Source organism: Acinonyx jubatus, chromosome B4, assembly GCF_027475565.1.
Source record: "Acinonyx jubatus isolate Ajub_Pintada_27869175 chromosome B4, VMU_Ajub_asm_v1.0, whole genome shotgun sequence".
In the NCBI taxonomy this organism is placed as follows: Eukaryota; Metazoa; Chordata; class Mammalia; order Carnivora; family Felidae; genus Acinonyx; species Acinonyx jubatus.
Genome location: NC_069387.1, coordinates 57,729,970 through 57,748,089, shown reverse-complemented (window position 1 = coordinate 57,748,089; position 18,120 = coordinate 57,729,970). Strand labels below are relative to the sequence as shown.

At 36.6% G+C, this 18,120-nt stretch overlaps 1 protein-coding gene and 1 pseudogene across 22 annotated transcripts in view; both read left to right on the top strand.

Annotated features, from left to right (window-relative positions):
* The window catches only part of LMNTD1 (lamin tail domain containing 1), a 509,230-nt gene that overhangs the window by 242,479 nt on the left and 248,631 nt on the right, over nt 1-18,120 (top strand). The gene's annotated exons all lie outside the window — the stretch shown is intronic.
* LOC128316369 (protein kinase C-binding protein NELL1-like) lies at nt 619-8,641 on the top strand (annotated as a pseudogene).

Below are 18,120 nucleotides of genomic sequence, written 5' to 3'. Positions count from 1 at the left end.
GGTTATTTATATTAATATGTAAAGAAGTTGTCCCTGTTATTTTTAAATTAATAAATATTTAAATGTGCTCAGCCTTAATTTCTATTATGAAAAGTATCAATAGACATAAATTGATATAGACATATCTCTTTAGGCTATAAACTCTTTAGAGTCCTTAATAATTTATATAATGCAAATTATTCCAAGCTTAAAATGTGGGAGAACTACTGCTATCCAGGGTTAAAAATTATTATATAATAAAATAATCTAATGAGTATCAGCAACACTGAAAACAGTCTCACTTTCCCTTGTTGGTATGAATGCATACATAGATAAGATTCTATGCATGCATGGATAAATAGATAAATGCTTTCTCCCCACTTCAGACCTCAGGGGCAGGGAGTTGAGTTAATCACAAACCTTAGTCTATGATTAATGGTCCCTGTAAAGCTCTGCTCCTGTTTTATTTAAACTCTTCTAATGTGTTTGCTACATATTCTTCTTTGGTTTTGTATATGTACTTGTAAAACACATATTATGATTTTATTTACATAAATGGTACCATATATATATATATATATATATATACACACACACACACACATATAATTTTCTTTCTATTTTTAATCTTAGCATTATAAGGATCTAGCCCTGCTATCACATGCTAATAAGAAAAGACAGACAAATCATCTGACTTATGTATATTTTTTTCAACATATGCAGCTAGAGATTTTATGGCAGCATTTGAAAATTCTACCCTTTACATGACAAACATTAAAAGCCACCTCTAAGGTACAACCAAATATAAAATGGTTTTACCATTTGCTCTCAAAGCCCATGCCATTGAACAGCTTTTATTGACGGTCTGTGTGGTCCGTGTGCTTGTTCGCTCCATCAGGGTTTCTTACAAACGTGAGACAGACCGCAGAACTTCAGCGTTTTGACTCCCCAACTGTGTGATCTTAGGCAGGTTATTTAAACTCTCTGTCCTGTCTATAAAATGGGATTAATAATACTACCTGCTTTATAGTGTTGATATATGGGTTAAATGAATTAATATTTGTAAAGTGTTGAGAACGGCACCTGGAACATAGGAAACATTATATAGGTATTTGTGAAATGCAATAAAATCAATGAAAAGAATACGCCATCTGAGAGCATCTGACTAGTTCCTGTGAATCATAATCTGCTTTTCCTATTAGAGCATTTGTCCCCTTTATCTTCCTGAGGAAGATGTTTTGGTAATAAAATATCACTGAATGATTACAGACAGAGGTAGGAGGATCTTACTCTGTAATTTTATAGGAATTAAGTTTTCATACCTTGTAAAGAAATTTTGAAAACCCCAAGAATTATATCATATCCTTTAAAAACTTTACATAAAAATTCTAAGTAACAATTAGATCCTAAGGATAAGAATCAGGAGCAGAGATTCATTGATCAAAAAGACTCATGTGTGCTTAGAATAAGAAAATGAAAGAGCTGTATATTTCATGTCAAATATAGTAAGTTGCCAAGTTCTTTAGGGGCCACAGAGCTATCTTTTTCCCTCTCAAGACTTCTGTGACTTCACACTGTTCTTTCCTGGCCACAGAAAACAGAATTCCCAGTGTCAGGAGCTGTGAACAGAGCAACTACAACAGCCTTCAGGTGCTTTCTATGACCAAGTAATTCCTGGCATGAGGCGTTACATTTTTTACTGCTTTTATCCTTATCACTGATGATGATGTCATTTTAGAAGCACTAACAACATCAGAAAATGATGAGCGCTTTTAATGGAATTTGAAGAAATCTTTCAGATAAAAGGCCAACCATGGGATGAATTTCTTAATTTGAAAATCAAGCCAAATTTAATTGTTCCAAACTGTTTTCTGTTACAGACCATTGTAATAGAAATATTTTTTTTTCCAAGAGTGCTCACAATCACTTTTCAGATTCGGATGTCCTGGAATAAAGCCAGATTAACTCTGAGCTGTGAATTTTACAAACAGTCTTGTTTAACCTATAATCGATTTAAATAGAGCCATTCTACAAAATGCAAACATGGTAATTGGTGCAATTTTATTTTTTTGCATGAAACAGCATACAAGAATATGCTGGCCTTGACTTTCTGGATCTTTGCACAGCCAGAAGTCTGGCAGAATAATCACTGAAGTTCAAATTAGAGCCCCAGATGGAAACACAAACAGGGGCCACCACTGTGCCTTTTTCATGCTTCGAAGCTCAGTTCTGGACAGAAATGTGTTTCTAGTTAAAATGTAATCATTTCCAATTCCTTCTGATCACTGGATCATATTGGAAAGAAACAGCCTGAGGACTACAATTGCTTTTAATTACCACTGAATGTTGATTGAAATTTTCATTTCCTTTCCATACATTTGTATTTTTATTGAACAAACAAGAATAAAATAAAGATATGGCCTCTTTATACTTTGGAGAAAGATCTTTGTTTAACATTACCCTCTTTGAATTAGAATTTCCTTGTCAGGATTTCCTTTCCTTTCCATGGGTTGCAGAAAGAGCCAAATCAGTTTAACATTCTTGAATTGAGGTCAGGTTTAAAATTAGGTAGTGTTGTTTGTTTGTTTGTTTGTTTTAATTCAGTAAGACTCAAGGGAGTTCATATACTTCTGTGATTAGAGAATTTAAAACTGTAAGATACTTTTTTTCCAACCTCACCATGCTTCTACCTCTCCACATAATTTTATTTTATTTTACTATTTTTACATTTTATTTATGTAAATAATCTCTACACCCCACATGGGGCTCGAACTCATGACTCTGAGATCAAGAGTCACATGCTCTCCCAAATGAGCCTGCCAGATGCACCACCCCACACCATTTTAAAAATTAATATATACCAAAATTATTGGGAGAACAAGTAAAAAACAAATGAATCAAAAGCCAAAAATATCCTTTCTCACAATAAAACTTTATGGAATATTCAATATTTGAAATTTTACATTAGTTCTGATCATCATATACTACTGAAATGCTATAAATAACAACTATTCTTCTTTTTAGCTGGGACCTAAGACCTGTATTCTAAAACCCAGCCGTGAATAGTGGCACCCAAATTCTGCTCAAAATAGGAATGAATGGCAAATAGATGTTTCATGGTCTCATATGATTTCTTCTGCAATGTCTCAATTCTGAACAATTTACATGTCTAAGGAAATGTATTTTTAAAAATTTTTTAATGTTTATTTACTTTTGAGAGAGAGAGAGAGAGAGAGAGAGAGAGAGAGCGAGAGAAAGAACGTGAGTAGTGGTGGGGACAGAGAGAGAGGGAGACATGGAATCCGAAGCAGGCTTAGAGGCCGACATGGGACTCGAACCTATGAAATGCAAGATCATGACTTGAGCCAAAGTCAGCCACTTAACTGACTGAGCCACCCAGGTGCCCCAGTAAATGTACTTTTTGATGCCTTCCTGATCACAGATTAAAGAAAAAATGCCTTAGGAAATTGATTGCATTGTGGAAATATATGATCTCTAAAATGAATCCCATATTTGGGTTTCTGAAGGGGACATTGGAAATAAAGAGAGGAAATGTATATGCATGTCTGGAAAGATTTCATAAATCAGTATGTTTAATTAATCCACAAAATGTTATTAATAGCATAAGCTGTGGAGTCAGAGATAACTACATGGTTCAAATCCATCTTACTAATTCTGTGAACTTGGGCAAATAACTCAACCTCTCTATGCTTAAATTTTCTTGCCTGATAAGTGACTAATTATAGTCTCTGCCTCAAGAGTTCTGGAGAGGATTAAATCAGATAAAATGAAATGTTCAGCACAGTAACGGAACCATAGTTCTGAATAATGATTATTGTTCCTATACTTACATATACACAAAAAAGAATAAACTACTGTCCCTGCCTTCAGAAATAGTATTTTCTCACTGAGGTTTTGATACACATATATGAAAAGTTGTATCCATTCAAACCAGAATATGATTCAGTGAATCTAATAAAAGCTTTAGGGCTTTAGAGAGGAGGAAATCACTATGGAATGCAGTTGTCTGATAAGGCCTCATGGGAGAGAGAGGATTTGAGCTGGACTGTAAATGAAATGTAAGATTCAGATATTGAGAAAGGAGGTGTGGTTTATTTCAAATATGAGCAATGGAGGGAAAATTGTCATTTGTATGGGATTTTGTGGGATACTTCTAGACCAGTGAATATGTGTATTTGGCTAGCATGGAAGGTCATTCTTGTAAGAGAGAGTGAGAAGATGTGGAAAGGTGGATTATGGATGTCTTTAAAGGCCTTGGGGTTTTTTGAGTAGGGAATGATATAGTTGAGGAAGATTTATTTGGTTGCTTCTTGTTAGATGAGCTGAAGGAAGGATCATATGGAGAAAGGATGATGAATGAAGAGGTAATTTATGTGTGGAACAGGATGGAGGTCATGAAATTGGAAAGAGAAGATAATGATAGTACGAAATTAGATATTGCAGTTCACGACAATCACCTAGTTTAATCCTTTTAACAACCCTAAATAATACAGCTAGACAGTGAAAATGATACAAGATGAAGTCTGGTTTTCTGATTCCAGAACTCAGGCACTTAACCATTGTGCCATAGTGCCTGCTACATATGGAAAAATTGGTGCCTAGAAATCCATGCATTATTTCCCTTGCAAAATACAGTTTCTTTTTAGATCAAATCCGAAATTGATCAGTGCTATAGAAATAAAATCAACCAAATGAAAAATGCAAAATTGGGAAAGCTTCCGAGTGGAAAAAAGGAAAGGCTTCAGGTGTGTCCTGATTGGAGGTTGTTGTCATGGAGAAGCTGTAAGCAGGCTAACTAGAAGTGGAGCATCTTATGTGATTGGTTAGGGTGTGTACTTGACTTTCTCTGCTTGGTCCTAAATTGAAAGTGAGGACAAAAAGTAGGGAAGCTGTCAGTTATTAATCAAGTCCTGGCCACTTGGGGCTGATTGTTACAGAAGTTATTGTTTACCTTCCTGGATTGTCACTAGAGATAGCAATCTAGCTTCCTGTAGTCTGATTTAAAGTTGGCTGGCTTCCTGGGTTGTTTATCGTACATAAAGGGATTGGTTTCCTGGGCAGGTTGCTGCAGGTTGTGGATCAAAGTTCTATTTTTATATATGGTCTATTTTCCATTTGTATATTCAGTCTCTCAATATTTTTCCAGGGCTTAGTTGCCTTTGAACTCCCTAAGGTACTTTCTGACCCTGGTGAAAGAAACATTATTCAGGATATAAATGTTAGAAATCTAATTAAAAATTTATTTGGGAGTACAAAGTTAAAATTGCATATTTGAGACTTATAGCCATACAATATTTTATCTCAGAACTAACAATATGTCCAATCTACACATGCATGGTTGTATATTTCAACTTAGCTTCATGCCCACCCTCTTTGTATATTCTCCCTTCCATTGCAGGGAAGGATCCTGGGAACTATATTTTCTAAAATCCCTCACCAGAAGGTTTCAGGTTATATTCCCTTATGGGAGGTTTTTCCTCAAAATATAAAAAGGAAAAAAAAAATCCACTATTCTTCAGTGGCAACCATAGGCAGGCAGGTGAGGGCTTGGAGATGGTTAATGTGAAGTTTTTCCAGTGGCTTCCAAACATCCTCCTGAGAAACATTCACTTTTGTGAATCAGCTAAGGTCAATGGAAGCAGCTTTCCTTATGTTCTTGCACTTCTAGATTTCCTGAAACCTTGCAGGGGCTTCCCTGACATTCGCTCTCCTAGCCCTTTGAATGGTTTGGTAAGTCTTTCATTCCCAATGTTAAACCCTATTTTGTTCAAAATACCTACAGTGATTTTGTCCTTCTGACTGACCCTGATGGAATGATCAGATATTCTGCCAAAAATAGGGGTGTACACATTGTCTGAGAATGTTCTGGATGAAACTGAAAACTGGAAACTATTGTGAAACAGGAAAGACAAGATAAAGAGAGGTATAGCATGAGGATAGAAGCAGAGATTCTAAGATGCCACACTGCTGACTTTGAAGATGTAGGAAGGGGACATGAACTGAGGAAACCTGGAGTATACAAAGGTATACAAAGGTATACCAAGGTATACAAAAAGAGATCCATGCAGCCCCTCGTGTGAGTAAGAAATTGACTCAGCTGTTCTGGAATAAGAGTTATTCTTCTTGACCACTGTACAGCAGAAATCATTAACTTTAGGAGTGACACTGTCCATTTGAGAACTGGAACACAGCTATTTTGAACTGAAGAGCAATGGTTTGAGGGATGAGGTTTGATACCACTATAAACATAACAGGAAGCACAGGACTGAAAACCTTCTGTACTGGATGGCAGGTGGACAGTGGCACAAGTTCGCATTTGTCAGTGAAACCAAAAGCATGATTTATTCAAGGGAATTATCATCTGGGATGGGAATATTATCTTTATGCCAAATGGATACATAACACAGTGTCTGAACCTGAATCACCCTTGCCAACTTGCAGTGATTTTTTTAAGCCTGATGCAAGGAATAGTGGATTTACAGAGGCTTTTGGCCAAGCCTAAAAAACTAAATTATGCAGCGACAAGACTTAGTCATTTGGAAAACTGTCACTGCAAGAAGACTTGCCAAGTGAGTGGACCACTCTACAGAGACCAAGTCTTCTGGGTTGATGGTGATCACTACAGGAAATGCACATGCAAACGTGGTGCTGTGGAATGTTGAAGAATTTCCTGTCCCCTTCCCGGTTGCTCCCCAGGATCCCTCCTCATGCACATCGCTGGCCAGTGCTGTAAAGTCTGCTGAGCAAAATCTGTCTGTGCAGGAAAAGTCCTTTCAGAAAGCCAGTGGATTTTAGCTAAAAGCTGCTGGGAATGCTGAGGTGGAGTTTTACTAAAAAATTACAGAAGCGTGCCCTCCTTTGAACTGCTCAGAAAAGAATCACAGGCAGTAGAGGTTATAACTTTTCTACAGAAAGATCTAAATGTGGTGAAAACTCACAGTGCAAAAACTAGAACACAAAAGCTACTTGTGAGTGCAAGAATGATTGTATCTCTGCCCAGAGAGATTCTGACTGCTGTAGAAATATTGAAGAGTGTGAAGCTAAGATGCATTACTGTCATGCCACTACTATGTATGTAAACTTGCCTGGCTTATATCACTGTGACTGTGTCCTGGGATACATTCGTTGTGGGTGACTTCTCTTGTACAGAGTATGATGAATATGGCCCTGGGCAGCACAACTGGGATGAGAATGTCATCTGCACCAACACTGGCTGGGACACTGCTGCACCTGCAAACTGGGCTATGTGGGGATTGGGACCATCTGCAGAGAATTCTGCCAAGAGGGCAGCGGATATGGAATATCTGTGGCTCTTAACAAATGCATCTGGATTCAAAGGAAGCCACTGCGAAAAAGATATTGATGAATGCACAGGGGAAATCGTAGCATGCCACAACTATTCCTGCTGGTTGGTACGACTGTGAGTGCAGAAGTGGTTTTTATAATGATGGGACCTATTCACTGTCCAAGGAGGCCTATATTGACATTGATGAATGTGCTTTAAGAACTTATACCTGTTGGAATGATTCTGCCTCCATCAACCTGGCAGGGGGATTTGACTGCCTCTGTCTTTATGGGCCCTCCTGCTCTGGTGACTGCCCACATGAAGGAAGACTGAAGTGCAAATGGCAGGTGTGGATTGTGAAAAAAAACAGGTGTTCTCTCCATTCCTGTGAGGACCAAAAGATACTCTGCCAGTAGATAACTTGTGTTTGCTGGAATCCAAACGTTGACCTTTTCTGTTGCCCAAAGTGTGACACCAATGTCACGAGTCAATATTTAGATCATAATGGACACAAGCTGTATCAAAATGGAGACAATTGGACTCACAGCTGTCAACAGTGCTGGTGTCTGGAAAGAGAGTTAGATTACAGGCCACTCGCTCCAAATTGAGCTGCGAGTACACAGTCATCTTGGAAAGGCATTGCTGTCCCCGCTGAGTCAGTGACCCCTGCTTAGCTGATAACACTGCCTATGATATCAGAAAAACTTGTCTGGACAGAGGTGGCATTTTAAGGCTTAGCAGCTCAGTGTCAACATGGCTGGATCTCCCTGCACGACCTACACTTGCAAGAATGGAAGTGTCTGCTATTCTGTGGATTTGAAGTGTTTTCATAATAACTGAAGGATGTAAAATGGAATCATCATCATGGGGAAAAATGGACAAAAATGACCATCCAATATGATGAAGAACAGGAGTTGGTGGTTTTGTTTGTTTGTTTGTTTGTTTGTTTGATTGTTTTTTACCACAGACAATTATTGAAGTCTCCATCTGAAGAAGGTGTTTGGGGAATGCATTTTGGACCTACTTTTTTGTTCATTCATGCTAACCTAATCTAGGGGATATACAGTGCAGTGCCTTTAAGTCTTTGCTTGTTAGAAGTTTCCCATGTTTTAAATCATGTTTCCCTTATAAGATCATTTGCAAATACATTTATATGATCTCATTGTAACAGTTGATGGAAATTTTGGTTTATTTTGTGTACTAACATAATAGAGACTCAGCTCCTTTTATTTATGCTTTTTCTGGATTTTTGGATCAAATTCTACAAGTAAAGCTGCCTAGTGTAATGTTGTCACCCCTAAACAAACAAAACCCAGCAAAAACAATGGAGAGAAAGAGTAAACATTTTAGCTCTCATATATTAGACTTAACTTCTTAATATGGGTTTCATTTCTTATTTTTTTAAATCTTTCCAGTGTTTAGCACAAAGCTTTGCACAAATCTGTCATTCAATTATATCTGTTAAATCAAGTTGAATTAACTATGCAGATGAAAAAAGAAATGGGAATTTTGAAAAAAGAAATAGGAATTTTGAAGCAAACCAAGTCAGAAGCAGTTGATCAAAAATGAAAATAAGTATAAAAAAGAAAATAATAAAATCATAAGTGATAGTGAAATTGTATATCCTGCTAAGGCCCTTCTACAAAGAGGAAATTTAAGATCAAAAGCATTAATTAAGAACAGTCTTAGAATTATCCTATGGTTTATTTCTGGTTGTATTTACCTTTTAATGCTTTTCCTCACATTCCTTCCTTTCTATTGCTCTTAACTCCTTCCAAACTAATCTGAAATCCTTTTACTTTCTGTTACTAGCCTATTAGTGACTTGTTACTAGCCTAACCCAAGCAACACCTGCCTCACTGGGACTTCTGCAGTAATCTCTCAATTGAGCTCTCTGCTCCCATGCCTGCACCCTCTCGCCTCAGTTCATTCCCTAGATCTGCACTGTCTAAGGTGGTAGCCACCAGCCACATGTGGCTACTGAGCACTGGAAATGCTGCAGGTTTGAATTGAGATGTGCTGGAAGTTTAAAGTACACACTGAATGTAAAAAATGTAAGATGTCAATGAACTTGTATGTTGATATGATAATGACCTGATGGTTTGGATATGTTGGGTTAAATAAGATCTATCAGTAAAAATAGTTTGATACATTTCTTTTCACTTTTAAAAATGTGAATAATAGAAAATTTAAATGTCCTATGTGGTTGGCAGTGTATTTCCACTGGACAGCCCTGCTCTAGACTGTAATCAGTAATCTTTTTAAAATAAAATTTTGTTCCTATTATTACCTTGCTTTAAACCTTGCACATAGGATAAAGACAAAAATTTGTAATGTTGCCTTTAAGCACCTGTCTAATCTGGCTTTTCCATCCCCATATCCTCCTCCTCCACCCTCATAGCTTTGCCCTTCTTACAGTTCCTCAAAGTCACTCTTCTCTTCTTAGCTGCAATTCCACTCACATGCTATCTCCTACCTGAAATGCTTTTCATACACTTTATGTGTCTGGTTCCTACTCATCCTTTAAGTCTCAGCTGAAATGTTACTACGTGAGGGAGGCATTACTTGACAGCCTTATAATCTTAGCATAGGTGGTCATAACAAAATGTGACAGGTGGATAGGTGGCTTAAACAATAGAAATTTGTTTTCCCACGGTTCTAGAGGCTGGAAGTCTGAGATCTGAGTGCTAGCATGGTTAGGTTCAATGAAGGTTCTCTTCCAGGCTCTGAGATGGCCACCTTCTTGATATGTCCTCACATGGCAAAGAGAAAGAGACAGAAACTCTCTGTTGTCTCTTCTTATAAGGGCACTATTCCCAGAAACAATCAACAAAACTAAAAGACAGCCTATGAAATGGGAGAAGATATTTGCAAATCCTTTGTAAGATAAAGGATTAGTATCCAAAATCTATAAATAACTTATCAAACTCAACACCCAAAAAGTAAATAATCCAGTTAAGAAATGGGCAGAAGACATGAACAAACATTTTTCCAAAGAACGCATCCAGATGGCTAACAGACACATGAAAAGATGCTCCACATCACTTGCCATCAGGGAAATACAAATCAAAACCACAGTGAGATACCACCTCACACCTGTCAGAATGGCTAATACTAACAGCACAGGAAACAAAAGCCTGAAGAGAAAGGGGAACCCTCTTACACTGTCGGTGGGAATGCAAACTGGTGCAGCCATTCTGGAAAGCAGCGTGAAGGTTCCTCAGAAACTTGAACTACCTCCCTATGACTCAGCAATTGAACTATGAATCATTTACCCAAAGGATACAAAAATACTGATTCAAAGGAGCAAATGCACCCTGATGTTTATAGTAGCATTATCAACAATAGCCACATTGGGAAAGAGCCCAAATGTCCATCAACAGATGAACGGATAAAGAAGATGTGGGAGATTGTACATATAATTCTTGTGGTTCTAGACCCTTAACTTATGGGATGTGGTACAGTTCAGCAATAAATTATAGGATACCTAGTTGGTGTGTGTGTGTGTGTGTGTGTGTGTGTGTGTGTGTGTGTGTAATGGGTTATTGTTCAGCCATCAAAAACAATGAAATGTTGCCATTTGCAAGTACATGGATGGAGCTAGAGTGCATTACACTAAGTGAAATAAGTCAGTCAGAGAAAGGCAAATATCATCTGATTTCACTCATATGTGGAATTTAAGAAACAAAACAGATGAACATAGGAGAAGGGGGGAGAAAAAGAGAGAGAGAGAGAGAAGGAAGCAAACCGTAAGAGACTCGTAACTGTAGAGAACAAACTGAGGGTTGATGGAAAGAGGTGGGTGAAGGGATGGGCTAAATGGATGACGGGCATTAAAGGGGACACTTGTGATGAGCACTGGGTATTATATGTAAGTGATGAATCACTAAATTCTACACCTGAAACAAATTTTGCCATGTATATTAATTAACTAGAATTTAAATAAAAACTTGAAAAAAAGGGAGCTATTCCTATCATGAAGGTCCCACTCTCATGACCTTATCTAAACCTAATTCTTTTGCAAATACCCCATCTCCAAATACTATCATTAGGGGTTAGGGATTCAGTATATGAATTTAGCAGGAGGGCAGATGCAATTCAGTGTATAGCCTTCCCCAACCTATATTAGATCCCCTATTATTTTATCTTATAGCAATATGTTTTGTCCTGTGTAACACTTAACACAATTTATAATTATGTATTTATTAGTTTTATAGGGATAGCATTGCAGAGTTCTTATTCAGTAAATGGTTACGGAAGCATTTTTATTGGGCTTATGTACTTTCAGAGATAGAAGGAACCTTATATAGACATGAGGAAACTAATACAGTTTACCTTTATTTTAAAAAGGGGAGTTCTCTTTTCTGTGATTTATGTCTTATAAAGTTAGTAATATTTAGACTGAGAAGCTGTATGACAGTACAATTCCATCATACTGTGATAAAGTACGATAGATGAGATGAGGAAATCCTGCAAATTTGTATTAGGAATGCACAGGTTTACCTCATGTCTTGGGATTATTTAACATGGACCCATTCTGTAATGCTGTGTGTGAGGGAGAGTGGAAGAGGATAAGCCTTTAAATTTCAAAGAAGTCTGAGATATCTTTGCTAGTTCCAGGTAATGCAAGTTTTTTTCAAATAATTCAAATTATATGAAAAAGGTGAAGTCAATTGTAATTGACTGTTGTTTCTGTTATCTCTCAGCTTTGTTTGTCCAGTGATGTCTTCACTTAGTCTTGATTTTTGAAAGATAGTTTCACTGGGTATAGAATTCTAGGTTGATATTACTTGAGAGATATTTCCAATTGTTTTTCTGTTTGTTTGTTTTTTGTTTTTTGTTTTTTTCTTTCTTGTCTTTGATTCTCAGTATGTAATGTGTCTACTTTTCTCCAGCTACTTTTAAGATTGTCTCCTTATTTGTCTGATACTTGACTATAATGTGACTTTCATGGTTTTCTTTACATTTATGCTGCTTTGGGTGTGTTGAGATTCTTGGATCTTGGGTTAATAATTGTCATCAAATTGAAAAATGTTTAGACATTCTTTCTTCAGACATTTTTTTCTGTCCCTCTATTTTCTCTCCTCTGAGACTCTAATTACACATACATTAGACTATACTGTCCCACAAATAATTTTTCAGTCTTTTTGTGGTCTCTATGCTTAATTTTGCATAGTTTCTTTTGCTATATCTTGATATTCACAACAAACATATTTCAACAACATCTGAGTTTATGTTACTGAGGTGATTTTTGAAAAACCCCTAGATAATTGCAGGATGGGGGTTAGCTGCTAAGGGAACTAACTGATTAGAGGGTTGGAACTTTCAGTCCCACCTTCTGACCTCAGAGGATGTAAAAGGGCTGGAGGTTGAGTTAATCATCAGTGGCTAATTATTTAATCAATCATGCCTACATAATGAAGTTTCTGTAAAAATCCTAATCAAAGGGATTAGGAAAGCTTCCTGGTTGGTGAACATATAGAGGTGCTGGGAGAGTGGCATGACCAGAGAGGTCATGGAAAGTCCATGCCACTTCCCTCAAACCTTCCACCTGCATCTCTTCCACCTGACTGTTTTTGAGCTGTATCCCTTTTATCATAAAATGTTAATCTCATAAGTAAACTGTTTTCCTGAGTTTTGTGAGCCACTCTAGCAGATTATCAAATTTGGGGAGAAGGTCATAGTATCTCTGATTTAGAGCCAATTAGTCAGAAGCACAGGTGACAGCCTGGACTTGTGATTGGCATCTGAAGTTGATGGGAGAGGGTATTCTTGTGATACTAGGCCCCTAACCTGTGAGATGTGGTACAATGCAGCAGTTAAGTTATAGGATACCTAGTTGGTATCCAGAAAGCTGGAGAATTGTTTGGTATGAAAAGCCCACACATCTGGTGTCAAAAGTGAGTTATTATGAGTAGTAAAGTAGAGGAGAAACACAAAATGTTTTTCTCTTTCAAGTAGTATGTATTTTCCATTAGTAAAAATATGTATACTGAATAGTTTAAGATAACCGTACAAAATTCCTATAAGCTTTATAATTAATTCCCCAATTTCTTACCTCTCCTTCCCAATATGCATATGTTTTAGGGTAGTTATTATCATGGTATCAATTAAAAGAAAGAAAGAAAGAAAGAAAGAAAGAAAGAAAGAAAGAAAGAAAGAAAGAAAGTAAGTAAGTTAAAACTGTTACAGAAATAATTCCACATCTTCATGGCTTTTCCTATTTTCAACACTCCACTCCTTTTAAAATGATATTTCTTTCAATTACTCAATTGAAATATTTTGAAGAAAATTAAATTAAACTTGGTACTAACTTATGTTTATATTTTATAAGATAAGCTATTTTTAACATAAAATTTTCAAACATAATTTATATCCACCAACAATATCTAATTCATGTGTTGTATTGAAGATGAGACTCTCTAGAGTACTATGTACTACTAATCTTGCTCAGCACCACAGACTCAACTCTTATCAGCTAAACAACTCTTCTTAGACAATATGATAGTTAATAAAAGAATCAGTTGTCCCTGATTGTCTACGCTACCTAAAGTCAAATTTAAAGGGATTATGCTATGATACAAGGTACCATCTAAGATGCTTGCAAGATGGCCATTATACACTGCAATATTCATATATATATATATATATATATATATATATATATGAAGTATATATGAATATACTAAGAATCATATATATATATGATTATATAGTCCTAAGAATCATATATATATATGAAGTATATATGAATACTTTAGTCCTAAGAATCACCATATATTATGAACATATACTTGGCAGTCTGCTTATGTGTATGTATATGTTAAAAATCAGGACTGTAAATCCTGCATGAAAATGCTGGAATTTGAAAGAGCTGCATGGAGTTAAAGTTTATAGCATGGAGTTAAAGTTTATAGCATGGGAGGTTGCCCCTTTGTCACAACTTGAAACACCACCATGGCTTGAGGCATAGAGATGAAAGTCCTATAACTCAAAATAGGCTAAAACAAGAAAGTGGCTGCTATTGAAGCATTTAAGAAGACCAAAACTTATTTATATTATATCGTCTTCAAGTTGGGTATAATGTATAAGCACCCTATCTTTTCAAAAGGAAATTTCAGGCCAACTATTTAAGTATATCATTTCTTGGCTAGATTTTTTTGCCTTCAGTATAGGTGTGGTTTTGGTTCTCCCATGTTCCATCTTAAAGGAATTGTCATCAAGATCCAATACCAATTACTTCATACCTGAGCACTATGATAACTCTATTTCTCTTTATCTCATCACAAAACCCTGTAATAGCTACTGAAGTCTTTTTCGTCATTCATCATTCTATCAGCAGTTTTTTGATGGCCTAAGGCGCTAACTGTGCTATACTGATGTAGATCTTAAGCTGTTCATTCTACATGGATCTTGAGCTGTTCATTCCACATCAGTATACTCCAAGAGGCAGATACAACCCCAGGTTTAAATAAGCCAGAACAAAGCTTTGAACTTTGTATTATGTATTTGTATTATGCCCTCTCTTTTTAGATATACAGATATACAACCAAACAACTTGGTAAAACCACTGTATAAAGTAGATACATATCTTCCTTCAAATAAAAAATTTTAAGGTATTCTGATTATTTGAAGGATCAGAAAGTCATAATGTTTGTTAGTCTAGGCCTTTCCAGTTGTAAATGCCACAATGGGATTAAATACATACAGATTTGATTTCTGTGAGAGAAAAATTGGTGGGAGTCCGAGAAGGTGCTGTGCAAGGACCAAGCACAAGAAAAGGGAAGGAAAGTCATATGGAAGGATTCTAGACTACCATGCAGCCTAAGGAAGATTCAGCAAGACTCTCAGGAAGTTCTCCAGCCAAACCTGGCTGTCAAAGGCGTTCTGAATCTCCCAGGAATGGACCTATTTTAGTAGCCCTGCCAATGCTCAGCCCTAACCTGGGAGCAGCCCAGTGCTGCTTTGTACTAAGCATGGCCTTAGTACAAACAGGGGAATGGATTTGGGAGCATGGCAGCTGGGCCCTGATCAAGTTCTCTGTGGTTACCTTCTCATGCCCACCACAGTTATTTTCTTAAAATATGAAATATAGTTCAGGATTCAGGAATTCATTTTATATAAACCATCCAAATCCACCTAATTGTAATTTCTGTCACAATAGGACTTGTATATTATATTACTTCAAACAAGGCTGGGCACAATACAAACTACAACAACCAGGCCTCAAAGCAATATATTTCATAAATGGAGAGCAAAGGAATCTGCCAAGGTCCCAGAGTTGAGCTGATTTAATCTACATCTTGAATCTGTGTTTAGCAGCTTGGGCAAAAACAGAAACACATTAGGCTACTCTTGTTTTCTATTTATGACAAAAGAAAGCCAATAAATTTAATACCATCATTCTTCCTGGAACTAAACTCAAACAGGAATTTTATTACTTGCTTCCCTGTACAAAGAACACTCACTACCATAATGGGTCATATCTCCAATTGTGGATTTATAAAAGGATCATAAAATGCAGTTCAAGGAGATGATTCTTGTATTGGCCTATGCTAAAGGTAGAGGACTTAACAGTAAGCTGTAACTTGGTCAAGGAATTTCTTTTTGGCTTTAATAATAATGATTCAAAAACCCATTCCTTCAGGTATTCTAAAATAATGCTGGGAAGAAAACTCAAAAAACTCAGAAGAGAAGATAATAAGCCTGCTCATTAGACTTGGCTAGACTTCCCAATTACCTAAAATTGTAGAAAGGTCTTCAGCCGATCTTTGAGGGATGTAAATTTATAGGAGAATTTATAATCAGTGTTTTCTAAAGTGTGTTATATGTATCATCCATAGCTCAAGTGAAGATGTAAGAGGATAAACAAAATTTTTAATAATGTCATTTTAATATGTTTTAATAAATATATAACTAGTTCATTGAAGCCATGAGTTCACAGATAAAATTAAGAAAAAAAGATTTAAGACAGCTATTAAATTATAGTATATGGGTCAGCAGACATGGAAAAAATCAAATAGTGAGGATGATACTATAACAGGCTAGATAATGGCCCCCAAAGATGTCCAACACTAATCCCCAAATCTGTGAATGTTCACTTACATGGTGAAAGGGATTTTGCAAATATGATTAAGCTAAGGATCTTGAGACGAAATTACCTTGGATTATCCTGGAGGGCCCAATGATGTAATTACAAGTGTTCCTAAGAGGGAGACAGGAGGGTCAAAGACAGAGGAATGGGAGATGTGACGAGGAAGCAAGAGGTTGGAGTGTTGTTAGGAAGGGGCCACAGGCCAAGGAACACAGGCGGCCTCTAGAAGCTGAAAAATAAAAGGAGCAAAGTCTCTGTAGCTCCAGGAAGGAACCAGCCTCGCCAACAACCTGATTGTAAACTTATTTAAAAGACTTGTTTTAGGCTTCTGACCTCCAGAACTGTAAGAAAGGAAATGCCTCTTGTTTTAAGCCTATGATAATTTATAGCAGCAGAAATAGGAAACTAATACAGATATTCATCAAATGACTGACATTTGTGAAACATTGCTTTAGCAAGTGTCTGAGTGCAGGTATTTTATGTTATTTATTAAGGCAACAGTCACAAACTACAGATGCCAGATTTGTTGTAATTTGTGTATTCATCACTTAACAAATATTTCTGCAAGTTACTCATTCCCCTGCTATATAATTCATCTGTAACTGGACACTTGAAATCAGTTTTGTAATTTAATGATAATAATGGAGGAATTAATAGCATTTATAGAGCATTAAGCAGGCATGACACTATTCTAAGCACTTTATACATATTATTTAGCCTTCTGGGATAGTTTCTGTTATAATCCTATTTTATAGATTGACTTTGCTGAGGAATGGAGAAGTAAAATAACTTCGCCAACATCACAGCTGGAACCAGCTGTAAACCTGCAGGTCTGTTTTTGTCTGGAGCCTGGGTTTTCATCATATTTAAGGAGTCCTGAATGTTCTCTTTCCATTTCCTTGCCTAAATTGGTCTTCAGTTCTCCTTTACAATGATGTTGTACTCTTTTCATTAAGTGATCATTCTTCTGGTTGTAGAAACCAAAGCAAAATAAGAATACTTCTGCCTTCCCTCTACCATCTGATAACATTAAAGCATTTTCCTATCCACTGTCTGTTAATAATTTTCTCAATAGGAAGCTACTTCAAATATAAGTTAATATAAAGTAAAATAGTTTTAATAACACTAAACAAAAATCATGGCAAGTAATAAAAATGTAATATTCAGTTAAAATGCCATTAATTTTCTTTACAGGAATTTAGAGTAGTCTGTGCTTTTGCCCTTGCTTCTTAGAAAAGCAATATGGACCTTCCCCGTTACTGTGGAATCTTAAAAGGCATTTAGGCGCTTTGGGCTTCAGGTCCCTCTTCTGCGAAATTACAGTTGGGCTGAAAAGTCCCCAAGGCTTCTTTGAATTCTTGAATTCAATGACTGCAATACATATATTTATTTCTTTTGGGAAGAATAATTCAACAGAACCCTGCCTGTTAATATGACACAGGACCCTGATTTACCAGACATGTCTAAGAGCCATGTGCCTTTGATGCTGGACTCATTACTTATCTTGCAGGCTGCTTATGAAATGTGTTCCCTTTCAGTGGGTGGGGCCATTTCATAATGTATGTTTGCTTGAATAGTCTACTTGCTCCTGTGAACTTCCTACCTCTTGGTGAAAATCAGAAACTGACCACCCATTTATTGTTTTAGTTTAATCTTCTTTAATTTAGTTCTCCAAATACTGCCTGCTTCAGCCACATACATTAATACGTAACATCATTTGGCTAGCAGACTCAGAAATGTC